General features: G+C 44.7%; 1 protein-coding gene and 2 long non-coding RNA genes across 9 annotated transcripts in view; all 3 read right to left on the reverse strand.

The window, feature by feature from the left end:
• The window catches only part of LOC121594777 (frequenin-1), a 105,634-nt gene that overhangs the window by 39,624 nt on the left and 40,100 nt on the right, over window positions 1-25,910 (reverse strand). The window lies entirely within an intron of this gene.
• On the reverse strand, window positions 17,425-18,492 carry LOC121594801. The gene is made up of 4 exons (XR_006005038.1): window positions 18,408-18,492; window positions 18,032-18,331; window positions 17,752-17,927; window positions 17,425-17,507 (listed from the first exon to the last, which is right to left on the reverse strand). It is a non-coding gene; the product is annotated as an uncharacterized LOC121594801 (long non-coding RNA).
• On the reverse strand, window positions 19,818-21,364 carry LOC121594802. The gene is made up of 3 exons (XR_006005039.1): window positions 21,227-21,364; window positions 21,004-21,120; window positions 19,818-19,888 (listed from the first exon to the last, which is right to left on the reverse strand). It is a non-coding gene; the product is annotated as an uncharacterized LOC121594802 (long non-coding RNA).

Here is a 25,910-nt window from a genome sequence, read left to right on the forward strand (position 1 = left end):
TTTAAAAAAAAATATTTTATTGCCACTATACACTGCGCTACATGATGCATAGAAGTCGTTGAAGCATCAAGCATGTTCAAATTAAAAAATATTATTAGTATTAGACGTTCTCCTACGCTTGTTTGAAATAGGCTTCTTCACCATCGATTGGCATGGGCATCGAATGGTCTCGTCAGCAGCGGCACGAAATAAAATAAACCAGCAATACACCGATAACACTTTAAATCCAAAAGAACCAGCTTCTCCCGCATCGTCAAGGTCACACTCAATAAATAAATGCTAACACTTGCCATTACAATACAAAACCGCAATGTACATATATACCAACGCATACACACAATCAGCTGGCGGCGGAAGGCACGGGCAGAAGCGCAAGTAAGGCTTGGCACGGAGGGGAAAGGAAGCGAGAGGAAGAGGAGGAAGAATGGGGGCCAATATTTTTGAATTTTTTACCGTTTTTTTGCTCCGCCGTCTGAAATAGTCATCCATTTCCTCAACAGATGGCGCTCGTTCCGCACCTAAAAACTGCAATAAATACGCTGGCCAGCGTCCCGCTGCGCAAATTCGAGCAGTTTTCTGCGTAGTTTTTGCGTCGTTTTGTGTCAAAAAATACGCAAAAAAATGCGCTAGACTTCAGCGAAACTACGCTGGCCAGCGTATTTATTGCAGTTTTTAGGTGCGGAACGAGCGCCATCTGTTGAGGGAAATGGATGAACTATTTCAGACGGCGGAGCAAAAAAACGGTAAAAAATTCAAAAATATTGGCGCCCATTCTTCCTCCTCTTCCCTCGCTTCCTTTCCCCTCCGTGCCAAGCCTTACTTGCGCTTCTGCCCGTGCCTTCCGCCGCCAGCTGATTGTGTGTATGCGTTGGTATATATGTACATTGCGGTTTTGTATTGTAATTGGCAAGTGTTAGCATTATTTATTGAGTGTGACCTTGACGATGCGGGAGAAGCTGGTTCATTTGGGATTTAAAGTGTTATCGGTGTATTGCTGGTTTAGTTATTTCGTGCCGCTGCTGACGAGACCATTCGATGCCCATGCCAATCGATGGTGAAGAAGCCTATTTCAAAAAAGCGTAGGAGAACGTCTAATACTAATCTAATATTTTTAATTTGAACATGCTTGATGCTTCAACGACCTTCTATGCATCATGTAGCGCAGTGTATAGTGGCAAAATATTTTTTTTTTTAAATATGCCTAAACCTGTCTCGATTCGATGCCCATGCCAATCGATGGTGAAGAAGCCTATTTCAAACAGCGTAGGAGAACGTCTAATACTAATCTAAATTTTTAATTTGAACATGCTTGATGCTTCAACGACCTTTCTATGCATCATGTAGCGCAGTGTATAGTGGCAATAAAATATTTTTTTTTAAATATGCCTAAACCTGTCTCGAGTTTTCGGGCCACGACACACACACACACACACATACACAGCGCGGGGAAAGTGATCGTTCACTCTATCATGTCGCGATCCCCCCACCCCGCCCGATGTTATGAATGAGGATGCGCTACAAGATAGCTGAACCAGTCTTTCTTCCGATAAGGTAGCCGTAATCGATCATGTGGAAGGCGGGGTGGGTTGGTGGGTGTGTGCTCGCGTGCGCGCGTGTGTGTGTGTGTCGGGAACCCCAAAACTGTTTGATTCTGATGCGTGCATTGTCACCGGCTGCGTCTACCACACTCCATGCATTCTCAGACAACGCACAGTACGCCGACTACCGCTATCTACGAGACAATACAACCATTTAATTGGCAGCACCATCTTTGTGACCAGCTCTGCTGTTGGGGGTATTAAAAAGACAAACCGTCGAAGCAAACGTGCATGTGATATGTTGCACATTTCTTTCCAATTATGCTAGCGGACGCAAGTGGAAACAACATTTGAATTGAATCCATTTCAAAAGAGGATTCTGAATTTTGTTTTACGGTGCGCGTATGGTGCTGCACCTGTCCGTCCAGAATCTGGCGGCTTGTTGGCTTGGAGTCGGTATCATGACGCCGTGCGACCGGCAATGCCATGGAATGGGTTTGAATCGGCAGGTTCATGTCCTTTGTTCAAGAGTATTCCGTGCATTATCGCGCCACGGCGGTACACCGGCAGCAACAAAGTCATATCAAACTCTTTCCCGGTACGGATGGCATATCAAAGTTCTTTTTTTCTTTATATTATTGTCATTACGGCCTACGCGATCATGTTGGCCTTTTCAGGACTTGACGTACACGTAGCCGAATAGTCAGCCCTTGCTACGGCGGACGGTTCATACGCGGTAGAAACCCACGACGAGCATGCAGATGTGAGGAATGATGGCGGTGCTGCGGGACCGCTCCTATCTAGCGTGCAACTTGCATACTGCCACACTGTCTCCTGTCCGGTGCACGCAGCAGGCAGGAGGAAGGATGCACCTTCTCAAAAAAAACACCGTCATGAACCAGCGGCGGATCTAACGGTAGACGGACTAGGCGGTCGCCGAAGATCTCTAGTATGTAGTATGGCGTATGTTTACAAGTGGGCAGAATATTAGCGACAAGGGCCCGCGGAAAGATGGTCGTTGGGGCCCCGTGGCGGGAGAACCATTTGCCCCCCCTCCCCTCATGCCGGCAATAATTGTAGGGCCTGTGACTGATGATCGTAAAGGTCCCATGGCCTAAGCCCCCTCCCCCCCTCCCTCCCTCCGCTGGCAATTTAGATATACTGTTAAATCTCCAACAGCTGTGTGCCAGTACCCCTCCCCCCGGTCATCAGTTACCATTTACAGGGGTCTCAATTCGTCTTTCCGAACATGAACACCTTTCTTTTCCGATGGATCATAACATTCCGGAAGAGCATACATTCGGCGACAGTTTTGCACACACACTCACACTCACACCCATGCGCAGACGGCTCAGCATATCTGTGTAATCTACCCATACGAAAGCAAAAAAGCTTAGTGTAACAAAGTTATGCTTAATGCTTAACACGTTCAGTTTGATGGTAGGCCCCAGGGACTGCCAGTGAACTTTCCAGTATGCCGGTTTCACAATCAGCTTGCGTTCTAGATACCAGCGGAAAGAAAGTTGATGAAAATCAGCGCCGGGCTGAACGTGTTAATGCAAATAAGGGTTCTGCGCGTTTGCACAGCAAACCCTCCAGCGTGAGCTAGCGATTCCGTAGTCATTTTTACATTGCAGCAATTGAACTCATTGCGCTTTTTTGTTTGATTTGTGAAAATGCAACTTCATCGCCGCAATGTTTGTTAACGGCATTTTTAGGCGCCACAGCAAACTCATGAGCATAGTCCACACGCGAGAAAGAGATAGCGCTATGGTGGGGAAAAAGCACGGACGAGGGCTGACAGCGATTGGCCGTCTGACGCACCAACACATCCAAACCTTCGACAGCGCGCTCAGGCGAGGGTATGAGACGGAGCCAGGGACGGGCAGCTCGATGAGTGCTCGACAAATATGCTGTTGGAGAGAAAGGAAGGCATGATAAAATTCTCAGAACTCCATGATTTCTTCCGTCGCTTTGCACAGCGGGCGGAAATGGATGAACTATTTCAGACGGCGGAGCAAAAAAACGGTAAAAAATTCAAAAAATATTGGCGCCCATCTTCCTCCTCTTCCTCTCGCTTCCTTTCCCCTCCGTGTGCAAGCCTTACTTGCGCTTCTGCCCGTGCCTTCCGCCGCCAGCTGATTGTGTGTATGCGTTGGTATATATGTACATTGCGGTTTTGTATTGTAATTGGCAGTGTTAGCATTATTTATGAGTGTGACCTTGACGATGCGGGAGAAGCTGGTTCATTTGGGATTTAAAGTGTTATCGGTGTATTGCTGGTTTATTTTATTTCGTGCCGCTGCTGACGAGACCATTCGATGCCCATGCAACGATGGTGAAGAAGCCTATTTCAAACAAGCGTAGGAGAACGTCTAATATAATCTAATATTTTTTAATTTGAACATGCTTGATGCTTCAACGACCTTCTATGGATCATGTAGCGCAGTGTATAGTGGCAATAAAATATTTTTTTTTAAATATGCCTAAACCTGTCTCGAGTTTTCGGGCCACGACACACACACACACATACACAGCGCGGGGAAAGTGATCGTTCACTCTATCATGTCGCGATCCCCCACCCCGCCCGGCGTTTGGATGAGGATGCGATTAAAGAAAGCTGAACCAGCCGTTCTACCGATACGGTAGCCGTAATCGAACATGCAGGGAGAGGGGGGGGGGGAGTGCGTGCTTGCGTTCGCGCTTTCGTGGGTGCGAACTCTTTCCCGGTACGGATGGCATATCAAAGTTCTTTTTCTTATTATTATTCTTGTCATTACGGCCTACGCGATCATGTTGGCCTTTTCAGGACTTGACGTACACGTAGCCGAATAGTCAGCCCTTGCTACGGCGGACGGTTCATACGCGGTTAGAACCCACGACGAGCATGCAGATGTGAGGAATGATGGCGGTGTGTGCGGGACCGCTCCTATCTAGCGTGCAACTTGCATACTGCCACACTGTCTCCTGTCCGGTGCATACGCAGCAGGCAGGAGGAAGGATGCACCTTCTCAACAAAAAAAACACCGTCATGAACCAGCGGCGGATCTAACGGTAGACGGACTAGGCGTCGCCGAAGATCTCTAGTATGTAGTATGGCGTATGTTTACAAGTGGGCAGAATATTAGCGGCAAGGGCTCGCGGAAAAAATGGTCGTTGGGGCCCCGTGGCGGGAGAACCATTTGCTTCCCCTCCCCTCCCCCCTCATGCCGGCAATAATTGTAGGGCCTGTGACCGATGATCGTAAAGGTCCCATGGCTTAAGCCCCCTCCCCCCTCCCTCCCTCCGCTGGCAATTAGATATACTGTTAAATCTCCCAACAGCTGTGTGCCAGTACCCCCTCCCCCCGGTCATCAGTTACCATTTACAGGGGTCTCAATTCGTCTTTCCGCTTTTCATGAACACCTCCTTTCCGATGGATCATAACATTCCGGAAGAGCATACATTCGGCGACAGTTTTGCACACACACTCACACTCACACCCATGCGCAGACGGCTCAGCATATCTGTGTAATCTACACCATACGAAAGCAAAAAAGCTTAGTGTAACAAAGTTATGTTTAATGCTTAACACGTTCAGTTTGATGGCAGGCCCCAGGGACTGCCAGTGAACTTTCCAGTATACTGGTTTCACAATCAGCTTGCGTTCTGAAGCCGGCGGAACAGAATGTTGATGAAAATCAGCGCCGGGTTGAATGTGTTAATGCGAATTAAAGTTCTGCGAATTTCACAGCAAACCCTCCAGCGTGAGCTAGCGATTCCTTAGTATTCTTACTTGGCAGCGTTTGAACTCATTGGGCTTTTTTGGTTTGTTGATGGTTGGTTTGAGCTCGACGAGCTGCTTGACAAATTTGCCGTTGGAGAGAAAAGGAAGGCATTATAAAATTCTCCGAACGCCTTGATTTCTTCCGTTGCTTTGCACAGCGGGTTGCGGTTGTGTATTGTTATTGGTGGGTGTTAGCATTTATTAATTAGTGTGTGACCTTGAGACGCTGTGGGAGAAGATGTGGATTGGATTCAAAGTGTTATCGGTGTACTGATGGTTATTTTATTTCGCGCCGCTGCTGATGAGACCATCGATGCCCCTGCCTATTGAGGGTGAAGAAGCCTATTTAAAACAAAGCGTAGGAGAACGTCTAACACTAATCTAATATTTTTTAATTGCGAGAGGGGGGGGGGGGGAGTACGTGCTTGCGTTCGCGCTTTCGCGGGTGCGTGCCTGCGTGCACGCGTACGTGCATGTGTGCATGTGTGCGTGCATATGTGCGTGCGTACGTGTGTGCTCGCGTGCGTGCGTGTGTGTGTGTTTGTGTGTGTGTGTGCGTGCGTGTGGACACCCCAAAACTATTTGATTCTGATGCGTACATTTTCATCCACTGCGGCTACAAAGTCCATGCATTTTCGATTTCGCTACCTGAGAGACAACACAACTATCGGATTGACACCACGATCTTGCGATCGGTTCTGCTGTTGGGGGTATTAAAAGACACACGATCGAAGCAATCGTGCATGTGATATGTAGCACATTTCTTTCCAATTCAGCTAGCGGACGCAAGTGGAATCAAAACTTGAATTGAACTCATACAAAAGAGGATTCTGGATTGTTTATTACGGTGGGCACATGGTGCTGGCACCTGTCCGTCCAGAATCTCGCGGCTTGTTGACTTAGAGTCGGTATTATGACGCCGTGCGACCGGCACTGCCTGGGAATGGGTAAGGCTCGTAGGTTTATGTCCTTTGTTCAAGTGTATTCCGTGCATTTGTTGCGCACGGCGATAGACCCGGCAGCAATAAAGTCATAACAAACTCTTTCCCGGTACGGATGGCGCTTCAAAGTCTTTTTCTTATATTATTCTTGTCATTACGGCTTACGCGATCATGTGGGCTTTTCAGGACTTGACGTACACGTAGCCGGATAGTCAGCCCTTGCTACGGCGGACGGTTCATACGCGGTTAGAACCCACGACGAGCATGCAGATGTGAGGAATGACGGCGGTGCTGCGGGACCGCTCATATCCAGCGTGCAACTTGCATACTGCCACACTGTCTGCTGTCCGGGTGCATACGCAGCAGGCAGGAGGAAGGATGCACCTTCTCAACAAAAAAAAACCTTCATGAACCAGCGGCGGATCTAACGGTGGACGGACTAGGCGGGTCGCCGAAGATCTCTAGTATGTAGTATGGCGTATGTTTACAAGTGGACAAAGTATTAGCGACAAGGGCCCGCGGAAAGATGGTCGTTGGGGCCCTGTGGCGGGAGAACCATTTGCCCCCCCCCCCTCCCCCCTCATGCCGGCAATAATTGTAGGGCCTGTGACTGATGATCGTAAAGGTCCCATGGCCTAAGCCCCCTCCCCCCCTCCTCCCTCCGCTGGCAATTTAGATATACTGTTAAATCTCCCAACAGCTGTGTGTCAGTACCCCTCCCCCGGTCATCAGTTACCATTTACAGGGGCTTCAACTCGTCTTTCAGTCTTTCATGAACTCCTTCCTTTCCGATGGATCATAAAATTTCTGAAGAGCATACATTCGGCGACAGTTTTGCACACACACTCACACTCACACCCATGCGTAGACGGCTCAGCATATCTGTGTAATCTACACCATACGAAAGCAAAAAAGCTTAGTGACAAAGTTATGCTTAATGCTTAACACGTTCAGTTTGATGGCAGGCCCAGGGACTGCCAGTGAACTTTCCAGTATGCCGGTTTCACAATCAGCTTGCGTTCTAGATACCAGCGGAAAGGAAAGTTGATGAAAATCAGCGCGCGGGCTGTGCTGAACGTGTTAATGCAAATAAGGGTTCTGCGCGTTGCACAGCAAACCCTCCAGCGTGAGCTAGCGATTCCGTAGTCATTTTACATTGCAGCAATTGAACTCATTCCGCTTTTTTAGTTTGATTTGTGAAAATGCAACTTCATCGCCGCAATGTTTGTTAACGACATTTTTGGCGCCACAGCAACTCATGAGCATTGTCCACACGCGAGAAAGAGATAGCGCTATGGTGGGAAAAAGCACGGACGAGGGCTGACTGCGATTGGCCGTCTGACGCACCAACACATCCAAACCTTCGACAGCGCGCTCAGGCGAGGGGAATGAGGCGGAGCCAGGGACGGGCAGCTCGACGAGCTGCTCGACAAATATGCCGTTGGAGAGAAAAGGAAGGCATAATAAAATCCTCAGAACTCCATGATTTCTTCCGTCGCTTTGCACAGCGGGAAAAATCGGTACCGTATTGCTCGAACAGGAAGGTGCATTCGAGAAATTTTCTGCAGACAGCTCAAGCTATCGAAAACGCTCAAATTTTCGGCGAAATCTTTATCGATTCGAATGGCGAAAACGATACCACCCGCTACTCAAATTCGAGCAGTTTCCTGCGCAGGAAATGTACCAAAGCCTGCGCTGGCCAGCGCAGATTTTGACTGGTCTCCCGCGCGGGACTTCAGCGATTCCTGCGCAGGCCTGCGCAGGGTTAGCGCCATCTGTTGGCGAAATGGATGAACTATTTATGGCGGCGGAGCAAAAAAAACGGTCAAAAATTTAAAATTATTGGCGCCCATTTTCTCGTCCGCTTCTTCTCCCTCCCTCACCTGCCTTGCCTTACTTGCGCTTCAGCCCGTGCCTTCCGCCGCCAGCTGATTGGGTGTTGTGGTGTATGCGTTGATTCATGTATGTGCATTGCGGTTGTGTATTGTTATTGGTGGGTGTTAGCATTTATTAATTAGTGTGTGACCTTGAGACGCTGAGGGAGAAGCTGGATTGGGATTCAAAGTGTTATCGGTGTATTGATGGTTTATTTTATTTCGCGCCGCTGCTGATGAGACCATTCGATGCCCCTGCCAATTGAGGGTGAAGAAGCCTATTTAAAACAAGCGTAGGAGAACGTCTAACACTAATCTAATATTTTTAATTTGAACATGTAGATGCTTTAACGACCTTCTAAGCATCATGTAGCACAGTGTATAATGGAAAGAAAATAACTTTTTTAATGTGCATAAATCTGTCACGAGTTTTTCGGGTCGCAAACACACACACAGCAGCGGGAAAGTGACCGTTAACTCTATCATGTCGCGATCCCCCACCCCGCCCGGCGCTTTGGATGAGGATGCGATTAAAGAAAGCTGAACCAGCCGTTCTACCGATACGGTAGCCGTAATCGAACATGCAGGGAGAGGGGGTAGGGGGGGGGGGGAGAGTGCGTGCTTGCGTGTCTGCTTGCTTGCTTAGCTTTGGGTGGTGCGTGCTTGCGTTCGCGCTTTCGCGGGGCGTGCCTGCGTGCACGCGTACGTTGCATGTGTGCATGTGTGCGTGCGTACGTCTGGTGTGTGCGTGTGTGTGTGCGGTGCGTGTGTGGTGTGTGTGTGTGTGTGTGGTGTGGGTGGTGTTGGTGTGGGTGTGTGTGTGTGGTGTTGTGTGTTGGTGTGTGTGTGTGTGTGTGGTGTGGGGGTGTTTGTGTTTTTGTGGGTGTTGTTTGTGTGTGTGTGTGCGTGCGTGTGGAAACGCCACAACTATTGATTCTGATGCGTACATTTTCATCCACTGCGGCTACAAAGTCATGCATTTTCGATTTCGCTACCTGAGAGACAACACAACTATCGGATTGACACCACGATCTTTGCGATCGGTTCTGCTGTTGGGGGTATTAAAAAACACACACGATCGAAGCAATCGTGCATGTGATATGTAGCACATTTCTTTCCAATTCAGCTAGCGGACGCAAGTGGAATCAAAACTTGAATTGAACTCATACAAAAGAGGATTCTGGATTGGTTTATTACGGTGGGCACATGGTGCTGCACCTGTCCGTCCAGAATCTCGCGGTTGTTGACTTAGAGTCGGTATTATGACGCCGTGCGACCGGCACTGCCTGGGAATGGGTAAGGCTCGGTAGGTTTATGTCCTTTGTTCAAGTGTATTCCGTGCATTTGTTGCGCCACGGCGATAGACCCGGCAGCAATAAAGTCATAACAAACTCTTTCCCGGTACGGATGGCGCTTCAAAGTTCTTTTTCTTATTATTATTCTTGTCATTACGGCTTACGCGATCATGTTGGCCTTTTCAGGACTTGACGTACACGTAGCCGGATAGTCAGCCCTTGCTACGGCGGACGGTTCATACGCGGTTAGAACCCACGACGAGCATGCAGATGTGAGGAATGACGGCGGTGCTGCGGGACCGCTCATATCCAGCGTGCAACTTGCATACTGCCACACTGTCTGCTGTCCGGTGCATACGCAGCAGGCAGGAGGAAGGATGCACCTTCTCAACAAAAAACCCTTCATGAATCAGCGGCGGATCTAACGGTGGACGGACTAGGCGGTCGCCGAAGATCTCTAGTATGTAGTATGGCGTATGTTTACAAGTGGACAAAGTATTAGCGACAAGGCCCGCGGAAAGATGGTCGTGGGGCCCTGTGGCGGGAGAACCATTTGCCCCCCCCCCCTCTCCCCCTCATGCCGGCAATAATTGTAGGGCCTGTGACTGATGATCGTAAAGGTCCCATGGCCTAAGCCCCCTCCCCCCCTCCCTCCCTCCGCTGGCAATTTAGATATACTGTTAAATCTCCCAACAGCTGTGTATCAGTACCCCTCCCCCGGTCATCAGTTACCATTTACAGGGGCTTCAACTCGTCTTTCAGTCTTTCATGAACTCCTTCCTTTCCGATGGATCATAAATTTCTGAAGAGCATACATTCGGCGACAGTTTTGCACACACACTCACACTCACACCCATGCGTAGACGGCTCAGCATATCTGTGTAATCTACACCATACGAAAGCAAAAAAGCTTAGTGTAACAAAGTTATGCTTAATGCTTAACACGTTCAGTTTGATGGTAGGCCCCAGGGACTGCCAGTGAACTTTCCAGTATGCCGGTTTCACAATCAGCTTGCGTTCTAGATACCAGCGGAAAGGAAAGTTGATGAAAATCAGCGCCGGGCTGAACGTGTTAATGCAAATAAGGGTTCTGCGCGTTGCACAGCAAACCCTCCAGCGTGAGCTAGCGATTCCGTAGTCATTTTACATTGCAGCAATTGAACTCATTGCGCTGTTTTAGTTTGATTTGTGAAAATGCAACTTCATCGCCGCAATGTTTGTTAACGGCATTTTTAGGCGCCACAGCAACTCATGAGCATTGTCCACACGCGAGAAAGAGATAGCGCTATGGTGGGAAAAAGCACGGACGAGGGCTGACAGCGATTGGCCGTCTGACGCACCAACACATCCAAACCTTCGACAGCGCGCTCAGGCGAGGGGTATGAGACGGAGCCAGGGACGGGCAGCTCGATGAGCTGCTCGACAAATATGCTGTTGGAGAGAAAAGGAAGGCATGATAAAATTCTCAGAACTCCATGATTTCTTCCGTCGCTTTGCACAGCGGGCAATTTTTCTCCCGCTCGACTCGAGTGCTTCCGAACAAGGATAATGTATTTAGAAGGTTGATTTTTATTGCTTTTGCTGGGCGACATCGTGAGAGAATCTGTCACTCTCTACATACAAATTTCATTACCCCGTACCAGCCCTCCCTGATTTTTTTACCGGTGCCCCCGTAACAGTTATGTCTAGTAAAATAATAGGCCTGTAGCGTACCTCATCCACGCACTACAGTTGTTATCCAAGCGTCATCTAGTGTCACCGTGTGCATCACGATTTCGTCATCCAACCTATAACTGAAGGACGTGTATGATTGGCAACACCAGAAGAAAATGCACCTTTTCTGGCAGCACTGGCCCACTCGACGTCAAACGTCAAGCTGAGATCTCCATCCTCTTTCTTCTTCCGCACTTCCAACGCGATGGACGTACGTCGAGTCCGAAGAATCACCGCGCTTTATAGTGCGCAATTTGTAACATGTACAATAAAGCACTAAAGGCCTGATTGTCTGTGTTTCTTGGTCGTTGGAGACTCTTCCCAACTAGCCAGAATTGCTTAAGCAGCTCATTTCGGCACGCTAAAGATCGCTGCTCTAATTCGCCTTTTGCAGTAGATAAACAGCATCAAAGTTCTATGTGAGTCTTTCAAACAGCGCCTAAGCAGCTTCCTTATGCCACGATGCCAGGGATTATTATTCTTTGTGTTTTATTTTCAAGCAAGCGTCATCGATGAAATAAACAACATGATTTGTTTCGTTTAAACACATATGTATATTTTTAAATCTTTTGTATTGATGAATTACACAAAATTTCACACAATTTACTGATAATTCACAATCACTTCACTCAATATTCATTCTTCAATTAACGCATTAACTTGTGCAGCAGCAATGAGATTATTGCCGGCGTCCGTCTTTGACACTTTGACAAGAGCCATCTCGTACCGATGTCATGCATTAAAAATCTATAAAGTTCCACCTATTGCAGTACCCTTTCTTAACAAGCCTTCAAGTTCCATCATGAACCCTACACATAGTGTTAATCAGCCGCAAAGTTCCAAAGAGTACCATGTGCCTGTTAAAAAGCTCCATAGTTCCGCAAAGTACCGTCTATCTCTTAATCAGCCACAAAGTACGACATCGGAACGATTTTTCGTTAAACAGCCCTAAATCAGCTATAAAGTACGAGCTGGCTATTTGGGTTCATTGCGTTACGTCGAGTCTTTATGGCAAGAACAACAGTTTTATTCCACCAGGGACGAACTTTCGGCAAAATGTACCAATTGTAAAAGGGATACTATTTAAGGCTGTGTTAGCCCCGAAGTATTAAAAAAAAGGATAAAAAAACATGCTGGGTTTCGCTTTTGGTGGAAACTTTATTTTGCACATGGTTTTTATACACCTTTAAAATTACTGTCCTTTTTCGGTCGCTGTTGAGATGCCAATGATGATGCGATGGCGATGCCAACCGCGATGGCGAGAAACTCGATCGCACGAATCGCAGGTCATTTAGCGCCATCTTTCGGTGAAATTAAGTAATTATCTTAATGAATCTTTTCTGTCAACCTAAGTGACAGCTCTACTTTGTTTGTTTCCCGCTGTGCAAAGCGACGCAAGAAATCATGGCGTTCGGAGAATTTTCTCATGCCTTCTTTTTCCCTCCAACGGCAAATTTGTCAAGCAGCTCGTCGAGCTACCCGTCCCTGGCTCCGCACCATACCCCTCGCCTGAGCGCGCTGTCGAAGGTTTAGTTATGTTGGTGCGTCAGACGGCCAATCGCTGTCAGCCGTCGACCGTGCTTCTTCCCTCCATAGTGCTATCTCTTTCTCGTGTGTGGTCAACCCGGCAGGCAATTGACAGCTAAACTGACGGCACCGGCCCTACCAGCAAAAATCATTATTAGATATCTAATAGAAAGCCCAATAGACAAAGACTGTCTGTCTAATAGGCATCTATAAGGTGTACGAATGGAAGTAATTATTAGACAGTAAATGTCAAATCGAAAATTAAACACCCGGTGAAAAAAGTTCGTGGTGCGTAGCGGCAGCTGAAAAAAATCTGGAACGTTACAGGTTGCAGAACGTTCCTATTTAATCAACTTGCCTCTGCCCCTTGCTGCGTTTCATTTGCATTTGTTTGTCTGTGCTATGAGGTAGCCATCTTGCATGTGCCCGCGTTCTTAGGTGTGCTGGGGGGTTTGGACTATTTACACTTGTGGAAAGGTATGTGTAGCTAGATAGGGATGCATATAACTGTACTGTACTAACTTTTTATAATTCCCGTGTAGATCTGAGTGTTGGTCGTGGTACGGTGTTGTGCCAGATGGTGCCTTTCCTGTAACGAATAGAGAACACAGACACAGAAAAGGCTTAAAAGCGTGACAAAATGGAATTCAATCTAGAACAACACGACAACATCGAAGCTATTCGACAAATGTTTAACATAATGATAAGTGAAATTAGCAGTTTAAGAGAGGATGTAAGGCTTTTAACAACTCAAGTGAACTTATTAACCAATAACATACGGCCATCGGAAACCACCCGTAGAACAGTTTTACAGATAAATTTTATCAAAATCTCGTCCGAAGAACAGCTTGTAATTTTCAACAGGGATCTTCTCGAGGAATCTTACCGCATAAAAAATTCAGGATTGGTTGGGCCATGCTGTAACTGAAACCTTGTCAAATAATAGAATGTTGCAAGCTTTGGACTTTATTTTCGAGAAAAGTTTTTTGTGTAGCTGCAGTTGGACAGGGCTTTCCACAGTAAATATTTCAAAAGTAGCCATGCGAACCTATAGAAATGTTATTAACCTATTCAAGCACATTGCTTGTACTAGAACTGTAGAAGCCGATGATGCGATGGTAGCTGATTTTTTTAAAAATAAGCTAAGGCATGTTAAAGAACGGATGGCAGCAAAAGGAATCCGCAAATCGAGCTGCCATACAGTATAAAAGCGTTTGTAAACTACTTAATGCGTGAATTAGATATGAAGAATGATGAATAAATAGTGTATGCTAAAAGCACAGGATGTACAACCTGCGTCTCATAGAATTTAAACCTAATGTTTATCAATTATGAAATATGAATTTATTTTCAACGTTAATTTTGATATTCCAATTTACTTACTTGAACTCTAATAAATAAGATGAAATTCAAACACATAGATTGTTACGAAAATGTTTTTTTTATTATCCGAAAAGAGCGACATCTTATCAAACAAGTAGTGATGTTAACTTAATTCAAAATAGGATCTATTATCCGATAAGAGTATGGAGAAGTGGGCTGAAGATAAAAGTGTTTGGGTTGTCTGTTCCTGCTGCTACTAATTTGCACATAACATCACTTGCTTTAAGCGTAACTGTTCCTATTGCTAAATCTTTTATGCTCCCTTCATATATAAGTAAATCTAAGGAGGAGCATGGAGAATCAAATGCTTCTTCTACAACAGCCATGTTTTGTGCAAAAATGGTTATTTCGGAATTCTGTTCAATGGCGCCTAAAAATTTATAAACACTATGGTCCTTACTTAAAAACCACTGGTCTTTGAATTCCTTGCATAGGACGAAGTCTTTTCTCAAATGCAACATAGTTTGATTTTTCTTTTTTCCTAGCCTTGGATAATTCGTTTTCTCGTGTTTATCTAATGACTCAAATTGTATCAATTCTGATATTCGATTGATAACTTGTTCTAAATCGTTGCTGCGGCCTTTAAGCATTTTCTTTAAAAGTTGTAGTGCATTTTCGAAAAGATAGGTCGATATAGTGTTTAAAGGGCCAAAATTATGTACATCGTCATAAACATGAAATAAATTATGTATATTGCTCGTTACAAATTGTTTTCCATAAATTGTTTGAAAATCTAAAACAAACGTTTCTAGCATTGTATTAGCTGATTTCCATTTCGAATAGTGATATTTGCTGCTCAATATGGTAATTGCGGAAAACAATAACAAGAAGTGTTTGAAAGCATGAGCTGCAAGAAATTTCCTCAATATTGGAATGCTTGTGTACCGAAGGAACGTGTAAAATTCTGAGGCTTTCCAATGTGAAAGACAATCTATACCTCTCATTTTCCTTCGAATTTCTGAAGGAAGTTTCATTTTCCTAAGCATGTCTGATATTATATGACCTACATTTGACCAATTTGTTTTTAGTCCTAGGGTTTGATCTTTCCAACCATTTAAAAGTTTGCGCAAAACGCTGAATTCAATGAGATGTAGAGTATCTGATATTATTATAGCGTCTATGATGTTTAAATTCTTTATGCGTAATAGAGGCGAATCATATTTATGATGTTTTCCGTACTTCCTTCTGCGAAACAGCCTATCAATTCTTTTTGGTGCATGTAAATCATTAAACACCACTGTTTTTGATAGCTCACTAAATTCTCCATGGCATGTACATTTTAAACAACCATGCTTGGCATTGAAATAAGCTACTCCTGCAATAAAACAAAAAGTTAGTTAGCATTTAACATGGAAAGGATGTTGTAACTTACCTTTAATAAACGCACGAGCCGGAGAATCTGCGATAATTGCTCGTAGTTTTACTTTTATTTTTTTCCATTTATCATTATTCCATCGTCTTGGACTTTGTTGATGTCTTCAACAAAAGGATTTAAAAATTCTTCTATACTGCCAGGCTTTGAAGAACCACCAAAAATAGCCACGATCATCACTGGGATGTCTGGCAATTCATGTATATTCATCAAAATAGGCCATAATTGAGTAGGGCTACTCTTATACAGAGGGAGCCCAGTGATTGATATTGTTGTGGTCACGAAGTGGAAGGCTCCCTTTATTCGGCGTTAAGGACGTATGCAGCCACTGCGTGACTGATGAGCGGTTAGCAGACGAGAGAGCGCCGGACGCTCGTGGGACACCGTCGGGAACACAAGGGCTGATCGTGTAATAAAGTATTGTGTATTGTTTATTACGTGTTCGGTGTAATATAAATTGTATACTCTCGGCCATCCGAACACAACAGATATGTTTATCAATATCGAGTCCAAATGAATGCTTTGATTTCTAAAGGAAAAATATAAGAAATAAAAATATTTTTGATGATAGTTATATGGAGATATTATCTTATAACTTACTTAAAACTGTTGGAAAAACACTGTTGTATTCCATTATACCAATATTATCCTCCTGCTATATTATCTACTCTTGCACGCTCCCTATTTGTTTTAAGCAACGTTCAGGCATCCTTGGGTAGTTTATCGATCTTTGACGTATTTATAATTTGCGGAAGCTGATTGAGGCTGTAGTGTGAAAGATTTGCTTTCAATGCCCATCCTCTTATACGATCAGCAAACGGCAAACTTGATGAACAGCCTTCGGTATCTCCTTCTTCAGCATCACTGTCTCCACTAACCTATAAGGTTATGTAAAAAAATTTTTAATTCATTTTAACATTGAAAGTAATGAAATCGATATTCAACCATAAACGTACCTCTTCTTCCGATTCATCTTCCAAAAAATCTTCGATGGATACAGTCGATTCATCGGATACAATATCATCACTCTGATTAGCTATGCTGCATTCAGCATGAGATATATTCGAATATCCAGCGTCATCAACTAGAAACAATTACGTTTTAATGAATTTTGTACAACAAACTTACAGAAAAACCTCTAGATGTTTTACCTGACGTTGATCCATGATCTGCTGCGTCTTTCTCAATTAGCCTCAATTTATCCCTTTGCTTATATAGCATTCCAGTCTTTCTAATTTGATCGGAATACTTGATGTTGCCCACACGCTGTAATTATCCATTTGCAAAGAACGTTTATTTCTACAAACTTTAATCCAAAACCGCTACAGTAAAGAGACGCGACAAATCTAGCGAATTGAAAATGGCCGACATTTTTGGTTTTGATTGTTCGCGTCTTAAAAAAAGTTATTAGACGGTTTTGGACATTATTTAGACGTATTGCCTAATAATTTTTGTTAGACTTTTATTAGGCAGTTATTGGACAATTTGTCTAATAACAAGATATGTGTCAGATAATAGACAGTTGTTGGGACGCGTCGTCTTTTCCGTGGGATTTTGGCAGGTAGGGGGAGGAGGAGAAACGGGCGCCCAACCGTGCATGGCTCAGGCGCCCAACGGAAGACATGATTGGGCGTGGGGGGGTACGGATGAAACGGACCTCCTGTTCTTTCGTGTATTGTTTACATTTGCTTATCCGTATATTTCTTTCATTCGGGTTGTATATCAACACAGCTTATTTTCAAATTGACTGTTACTTTATTGAAAATTAATTATTCTAAAAATACACTATTTTTCATACAAACCTTATTCAGCGCACGAAAACGTTTATCACGGAGATTCGCAGCATTCACCTGTAATTAAATTAAAACATAAAACATAAAACATTGAGAATGCAATACATTACCATTAATTATGAGAAACCAACACAACATGTCTGTTTCATTAAACATATTCAAACAATTTGTTGTCGTCATCGAGGACTAAGCCAGCTTCATCGTTTTGGCAGCATTCCGTTACCCAGATGTGATTGTCCTTCGTGATGAAGTGTAACTAACCGACCGTACATGGTGTGGCATTGATGAGAACAGTTTATCTGAAACTAAAGAAAGAAGAATAATATAAGTCAAGTGCATTTCATGCTGATCGTTCGCGATCGTTTCTTCTATGTACAAAGAAATAAGGGCGACATTTGTACATATTTTTCATTTGCACGCTTCCTACCCGCACCAGTGTAACCAGTGCTAGCGGACGAGCTAACACCCAATACTATGCCATAGATTTGGGCGCGGTTGTTGCGTGTTGCCCTGTGGGCCCGGCATGTTTTTACACTCTCGGAACGTTACCTCTGTGGCCCAAACATCTGTGCTAGCATTTTCAGAGCGCAAATATCGCCTTCCAATCATAACGCCTCTACCACGTCCATTCGTCCGGCGTACGTTTGCTCCAGGTGGTTGCTGTCCGATTGGACTTGCTCCAATATGCTGCGCTTCGTACGGCAGCTGTAATTCTCACAGCACAGCTGAAATAGACAATATAAGAGAAAAATATGTTAGTGGAGCGCAATCCATGTAAACCATTAATTTTAATTATATTATTTTAATCGTCAATTTGTCTTTCTCTTACATTTTACACTGTCGCTAATTTCGGTAGCTTAGGTAAGCTAACAAAACGACAATGATCTGGATACCGCCAGTTACCGGCTCGTAGATGCATGAACGCATTCATCATCACTGAAGATTTGATACATCCATAACAGTCCGCCTCACACGACGAAATTATTAGCAGTTGCGATCTGATACACGACGCCTAAACGCGATTAGAAAATACACATCAATAACGTTTTAGATGAAAAATATAATGACGGTTTAGCTTAATAAACATTAAAATGAAATAATTATTTTGCTTTTTCGCACGGCATATTAGCTGAAATGAAAAAATAAACATTGTTAACCAGTTTATCAAACTGTCTTTCTATTACTTTAGATACTGTCAGACTTACTTCAACTTTGCTTCAATTTAGCATGGATCCAAGTTTCAGCCGATATGCATGTTGGTGCCCGGTGACCCACGGGGTTTTCCGCTGTTTCCAGTTTGTGGTAGTCCGGTGGTTTTATAGAGCAGTGACTCTCACATTCTCCAGACGGTGCCGAAGGATTAGGAATACGAACGCGTGCTCTAATTTTGTCTTTGCGGTGACATTAATCGAATCAGGACAGGTGCAGTATGATCCAACTACAGCGCGATGGCGAGTAACACGGAAACACCAAGAATGGGTACATAAAACGCGGGTATGTGATGAGTAGCTTGGCGACATTCGGTAGTACAAGCAACAGGCACAATAATCATCAACACCGCACCATATCCTATTCCTTCTTCACAAGTCCTTAGACTCCTCCCACTCATTCATAAGTCTGCGCACCGGCAACTCGAAATGCAGTATAAAAGGAAGTTGGGGAAGAGTCTCAAGTGCCACTTTCTTTACAATTGATGCCTTCGGCCATTGCGGATGTGTAATCGTTTCGTCAGTCAGATGTACCAGTCCGTGTTGTTGGACACTTCCCTCGACAAGTGCAGTGCCATCGGTGGTTCCGGTTGCCATTCCACGTGGCATCTGTCCTCCCAGATTGCCGGTCCGTGTTGTTCGACAACTTCCGACAACAAGTGCAGTGCCATCGGTGGATTCAGTGGTCGGTCAGCGCGAGTCAACAAAGAATGCCAGTCCGTGTTGTTGAACAGCTCAAGGTAACGGATGCAGTGTCAGCGCTGGTCTCGAATGCCGGTGATAATAATCATCATCGGTCAACATTACCTGGTGTTCCTGCACCATTCCGTCCGTTAGGCCAGCAACGTGGACAGCAACCGTCAACTAATACAGCTGCGCCATCAGTGGTACCGGTTGCTGATGCTCTACCGCAGGAATCAGGCATGAAGATCGGTAGGCAACAGGCATTGACGGGATCTGCAGTACCATCGATTGCATCGCTTGCCGAAGTTCATGCTCCGAAGAATCAGCGTGGTATGATGACCGCTGTTGTAAGACAACATTTACCCACCAGTGCTTCTGCATCGGTGATAGCGGCTGCAATAATGATGATCACCGACGATGAACACCAGGCTGCAGCAAGAGCAAATCAAGCAGTCCTTTCATTTACTTCTACAGAGTATTCTGGAAGCTGCTGCCTTCGTTGTCGGATGCTGTTGATGAAAATAGATGCACGCAGCGCACAGATAATGGTGATTTAAAATGAGCAGTCAACAATACTGAATCCTATGAAGAGTATAAGAAGAAAAGCGGAGAGTTTAGCAATTAAAAAAATCGGAAATGAACAACAGTTTGATGCATTTTTAGCAAAATAGCTGGAGATGATTTTGCATTTTGCAGTTATACTTAAATAATAGATGCGGATATCAGCAGCCAGGATGCCAACAAAAGGAGGCTTTAGACGTGATGGTTAATAGGACTTTTCTTGCACGGTGTAGCTGGGAAAGATCGTCATGAAAAAAATAGCTTTTAGTAACTGCCCAAATACAGTGCTTATTTAAGTCTATCGCCACAAACCACGTGGAAATAGACGTAGATATAGAATATGATAATTAATATTTAAAAAGAAAACTGACACATGCACCGGCAAGAGTAAACATGCAGGGAAATGTTAAAACAAGCTGAGATAGAAGGAAGAAATAAACATTTATTTATTTTGTTAAATTGCTCTACCTATTTATAGTTGCTGTTTATATATTACATATTATTTATTGATAAACACATTGCTTTTCCATTTTTATTAATCGCAATGTCCTATTGATACTTTATTCATCAATCACCTTTTATCTATTCTTTTCTAATTTTACAAATTAAATGAAAAATTGTACCTTTTATTGTACCTATCACACAGCTAGTGGTACGTAATACACATTTGCTTTGGTAGCTTTCAGGGGCAATGCTTGTTTAAGATAAAAAATGTAAAATGGCTGTTGGTTTCATTTTGCAAATCACTAACAGCCATCGCGTTTTTGCTCCTATCATTTATTGTACTTTATTGCCCACTGTCAACCGTTTGACCGAGGAGGAACAACGCTAACGATATTCCGGAAAATAAATAATGCTGTTGTGTCTTAAAAGATATTAACAAAGTGCGTTAACAGCAATAACACGATTACACGACGACAATACGACCATAACAAACTCTGGTGTCAATCGTCGCGGTCAAGCAACAGCAACTAAACCCGAGAAAGGCCGGGATAAGCTGTTCCGTTGGAGTAATTTATTTAAAAGAACAACAAACAACATACGTCGATGGAGCACTAATGCTTAATGCTTAATTAATAAATAAACTAATTAATGAATGATTAGATAAACACATGCATTCATAAGCTATATATAAATGTTATCATCGAATGATTACAACGATGTTCACAGTGTGCCGTAACTTTCTTCAATTCCCAACTTGATATAATTTCCACCTGAAACGAAATGCTCATCCGGTTGTTGCTCTGACCGCGCAGTTCCCATAAGGCCCGCGCCGACGATGCAAGGTTGTTGTAAACAAAAATAAGGATAAAAAATCAAAAAGTAAAAAGAATCAAAGTTTCCTTACCATCATGCCCACTTCTTTGATGGCTTTTCAATATCCTTCGCATGAAATCCGCTGGGTGCATACGAGGTGAATCGGACTTGTGTGTCTTCGGACAGCTTGGAATACTCCTGAAGAACACTGATAACATCGATTATTCGTAATGTTAAACGGTTGATTTTATCCGATTAGTTATTTATTTGAGCTTAATGAAAAATTACATATACAACAACTTTAATTGACATACCTTCCTGCGGAGGCGAAATAGCTGCACGTATCTAACCTCCAATCTTTTTCTCCTGGTAAACGATAAGCCGGTCTCGTAGTACAGTCGTCAACTCGTACGACTTAACAACATGCCCGTCATGGGTTCAAGCCCCAAATGGACCGTGCCGCCATACGTAGGACTGACTATCCTACTATGGGGGGATCAATAAGTCACTGAAAGCCAAACCCACAAGTGGTGCAGGCGGGCCTTGACCGGCAACGGTTGTTGAGCCAAAAGAAGAAGAAGAAGAAGAAACGATAAGGACACCCTAAAATATGGAAAATTAGAAGGGTAAAACCCAACATTAGACTGGATACGTATAAATATTTCTAATTTACAACACTTTAGCACACATTTTTGCTTCACACTAAGCACAACAAACTAACATAGGAAGCTTCAATATTCGCCAACAGCACACAAGTGAATAGCACCATTGGTCATTGCTTTTAAGTTCATATTACAAACTTTAACACTGACAATATGCAACTAAAATACATGTTTATCACAAAGACGCATCTGCATCAAACTCTTTCACTTTGTAAACATAACCTCGATCCATCTTCACTGCCTAAAATTACACACACATCCACACACTGCACGTCCCCAAGTGCCACAAATCCACTAAACGACCACTAAACGACCACTAAACGGCTTCTAAACGCCTCAAATTCTCTACCTAAACGGAATATAGAAAGACTTCGTTTAGCAGACGGCAAACGACTCATGCATTCTTAAAATAGCAAAAAAGCTGGTGGCGCCATCTGTTTGTGGGATACCCAACCTGTGGAGCTTCCTCGCTTGGAGGAGAGCTTTCTCATTTCCTCTGTACTGTTGTATGGTTTCGCATTGAAGTTATGCATCGCTAGAAATAGAACGGCGATACAATTGTTTAATTACTAAACTCCAACGGAAACCACCAGTACTGAAGCAAGTGAGATTTGAGTAATGGTCGTTGGTGTTGATACCCATGTATCTGACCACACGACCATTCATAGATTTTTGCTCGGAAAGTTAGAAGGCTATATAATAGGTATAATAGCGAAACACATTGCAAGAAAAGGATAGCAATATAATGATGAGTTGTAATACGCCATCTATTGATCAAACCAATGAAGCTGTGGAGCTTTCATTTTTTTATATGGATATTCAATTTTCCAGTCGTTTAAGCTTAATCTGTGGCGCTTGGGTCGTCACATGCCGTTTGGTGCTGTTGCACGCACACAGTTGCAGTTCATCAGCGCTCGTCCGTGCTTCTTCCTGCTCTTCCATGCGTTTCAACACCCCTCGCCCTACCCGCTGCACAAAGCGATCGAAAACTCAGCGTCTCGCTCAATGTAGCTAGAGAGCAAGAACCAATAAAAGGTAAAAGGATGTGAAAGAGGGGAAGGAGGGGAGAAAGAGAACGTGGGTGTGAACTATTTTGCGGCCATAATCATTTTTGAACCAACATGGTCGCGTACCGGAGCTTTTTTTGTCAGAAAGAGACAAACTCATACAGCGTGCTATCTCGAACGACCGTAAACGCTCGCTTTCTCGATCGGTTTCGGCGGAAAGCGAGCTAGAAACCGAGCTCAAAAATTGCTCGATTTTGTTGTGCGAGCTACCCCGCTGCGCAAATTCGAGCAGTTTCCTGCGCAGGAAATGTACCCGCTGTGCAAAGCGACGGAAGAAATCATGGAGTTCTGAGAATTTTATCATGCCTTCCTTTTCTCTCCAACAGCATATTTGTCGAGCAGCTCATCGAGCTGCCCGTCCCTGGCTCCGTCTCATACCCCTCGCCTGAGCGCGCTGTCGAAGGTTTGGATGTGTTGGTGCGTCAGACGGCCAATCGCTGTCAGCCCTCGTCCGTGCTTTTTCCCACCATAGCGCTATCTCTTTCTCGCGTGTGGACAATGCTCATGAGTTGCTGTGGCGCCTAAAAATGCCGTTAACAAACATTGCGGCGATGAAGTTGCATTTTCACAAATCAAACTAAAAAGCGCAATGAGTTCAATTGCTGCAATGTAAAAATGACTACGGAATCGCAAGCTCACGCTGGAGGGTTTGCTGTGCAACGCGCAGAACCCTTATTTGCATTAACACGTTCAGCCCGGCGCTGATTTTCATCAACTTTCCTTTCCGCTGGTATCTAGAACGCAAGCTGATTGTGAAACCGGTATACTGGAAAGTTCACTGGCAGTCCCTGGGGCCTACCATCAAACTGAACGTGTTAAGCATTAAGCATAACTTTGTTACACTAAGCTTTTTTGCTTTCGTATGGTGTAGATTACACAGATATGCTGAGCCGTCTACGCATGGGTGTGAGTGTGAGTGTGTGTGCAAAACTGTCGCCGAATGTATGCTCTTCAGAAATTTTATGATCCATCGGAAAGGAAGGAGTTCATGAAAGACTGAAAGACGAGTTGAAGCCCCTGTAAATGTAACTGATGACCGGGTGAGGGGTACTGACACACAGCTGTTGGGAGATTTAACAGTATATCTAAATTGCCAGCGGAGGGAGGGAGGGGGGGAGGGGGCTTAGGCCATGGGACCTTTACGATCATCAGTCACAGGCCCTACAATTATTGCCGGCATGAGGGGGGAGGGGGGGGGGCAAATGGTTCTCCCGCCACGGGGCCCCAACGACCATCTTTCCGCGGGCCCTTGTCGCTAATACTTTGTCCACTTGTAAACATACGCCATACTACATACTAGAGATCTTCGGCGACCACCTAGTCCGTCCACCGTTAGATCCGCCGCTGGTTCATGACGGTGTTTTTTTGTTGAGAAGGTGCATCCTTCCTCCTGCCTGCTGCGTATGCACCGGACAGCAGACAGTGTGGCAGTATGCAAGTTGCACGCTGGATATGAGCGGTCCCGCAGCACCGCCGTCATTCCTCACATCTGCATGCTCGTCGTGGGTTCTAACCGCGTATGAACCGTCCGCCGTAGCAAGGGCTGACTATTCGGCTACGTGTACGTCAAGTCCTGAAAAGGCCAACATGATCGCGTAGGCCGTAATGACAAGAATAATAATAAGAAAAAGAACTTTGATATGCCATCCGTACCGGGAAAGAGTTTGATATGACTTTGTTGCTGCCGGGTGTACCGCCGTGGCGCGATAAATGCACGGAATCTCTTGAACAAAGGACATGAACCTGCCGATTCAAACCCATTCCATGGCATTGCCGTCGCTCGGCGCATGATACCGACTCCAAGCCAACAAGCCGCCAGATTCTGGACGGACAGGTGCAGCACCATACGCGCACCGTAATAAACAAATCAGAATCCTCTTTTGAATGGATTCTTCAAAATGTTGTTTCCACTTGCGTCCGCTAGCATAATTGGAAAGAAATGTGCACATATCACATGCACGTTTGCTTCGACGGTTTGTCTTTTTATACCCCCAACAGCAGAGCTGGTCACAAAGATGGTCTGCCAATTAAAGGTTGTATTGTCTCGTAGATAGCGGTAGTCGGCGTACTGTGCGTTGTCTGAGAATGCATGGAGTGTGTAGACGCAGCCGGTGACAATGCACGCATCAGAATCAACAGTTTGGGGTTCCCGAACACACACACACGCGCGCACGCGAGCACACACCCACCACCCCACCCGCCTTCCACATGATCGATTACGGCTACCTTATCGGAAGAAAGACTGGTTCAGCTATCTTTAATCGCATCCTCATTCATAACATCGAGCGGGGGTGGGGGGCGCGCGACATGATAGAGTGAACGATTACTTTCCCCGCGCTGTTATGTGTGTGTGTGTGTCGTGGCCCGAAACTCGAGACAGGTTTAGGCATATTTAAAAAAAAATATTTTATTGCCCTATACACTGCGCTACATGATGCTAGAGGTCGTTGAAGCATCAAGCATGTTCAAATTAAAAAAATATTAGATTAGTGTTAGACGTTCTCCTACGCTTGTTTTTAAATAGGCTTCTTCACCCTCAATTGGCAGGGGCATCGAATGGTCTCATCAGCAGCGGCGCGAAATAAAATAAACCATCAATACACCGATAACACTTTGAATCCCAAGGCTCAAGGTCACACACTAATTAATAAATGCTAACACCCACCAATAACAATACACAACCGCAATGCACATACATGAATCACGCATACACCACAACACCCAATCAGCTGGCGGCGGAAGGCACGGGCTGAAGCGCAAGTAAGGCAAGGCAGGGTGAGGGAGGGGAAGAAGCGGACGAGAAATGGGCTCCAATAATTTTTAATTTTTTGACCGTATTTTTACTCCGCCGCCATAAATAGTTCATCCATTTCGCAAACAGATGGCGCTAACCCTGCGCAGCCTGCGCAGGAATCGCTGAAGTCCCGCGCGGAGACCAGTCAAAATCTGCGCTGGCCACGCAGGCTTTTGGTACTTTCCTGCGCAGGAAACTGCTCGAATTTGCGCAGCGGGTGCTTTATCATTATTGGTTCTTGCTCTCTAACTACATTGAAGTTTTCGATCGCTTTGCGAAGCTGGCTACGTAAACACAAAATCACTCTGATGTGATCCAAATTGCTCTGACCACATGAGTAAATTGTGGATTTAGCCAAGGGATCAAGACATCGCTTTGGAGATTTAATGTTTCATTTTTAAAGAAATGTTTTACTGAGTGCATGGTCTGGCTCTTTACTCGCTATCAGTTTGCATTGTACTGTCGCCGTACCGTG

The sequence above is a fragment of the Anopheles merus genome, chromosome X (assembly GCF_017562075.2).
Source record: "Anopheles merus strain MAF chromosome X, AmerM5.1, whole genome shotgun sequence".
NCBI lineage: Eukaryota > Metazoa > Arthropoda > Insecta > Diptera > Culicidae > Anopheles > Anopheles merus.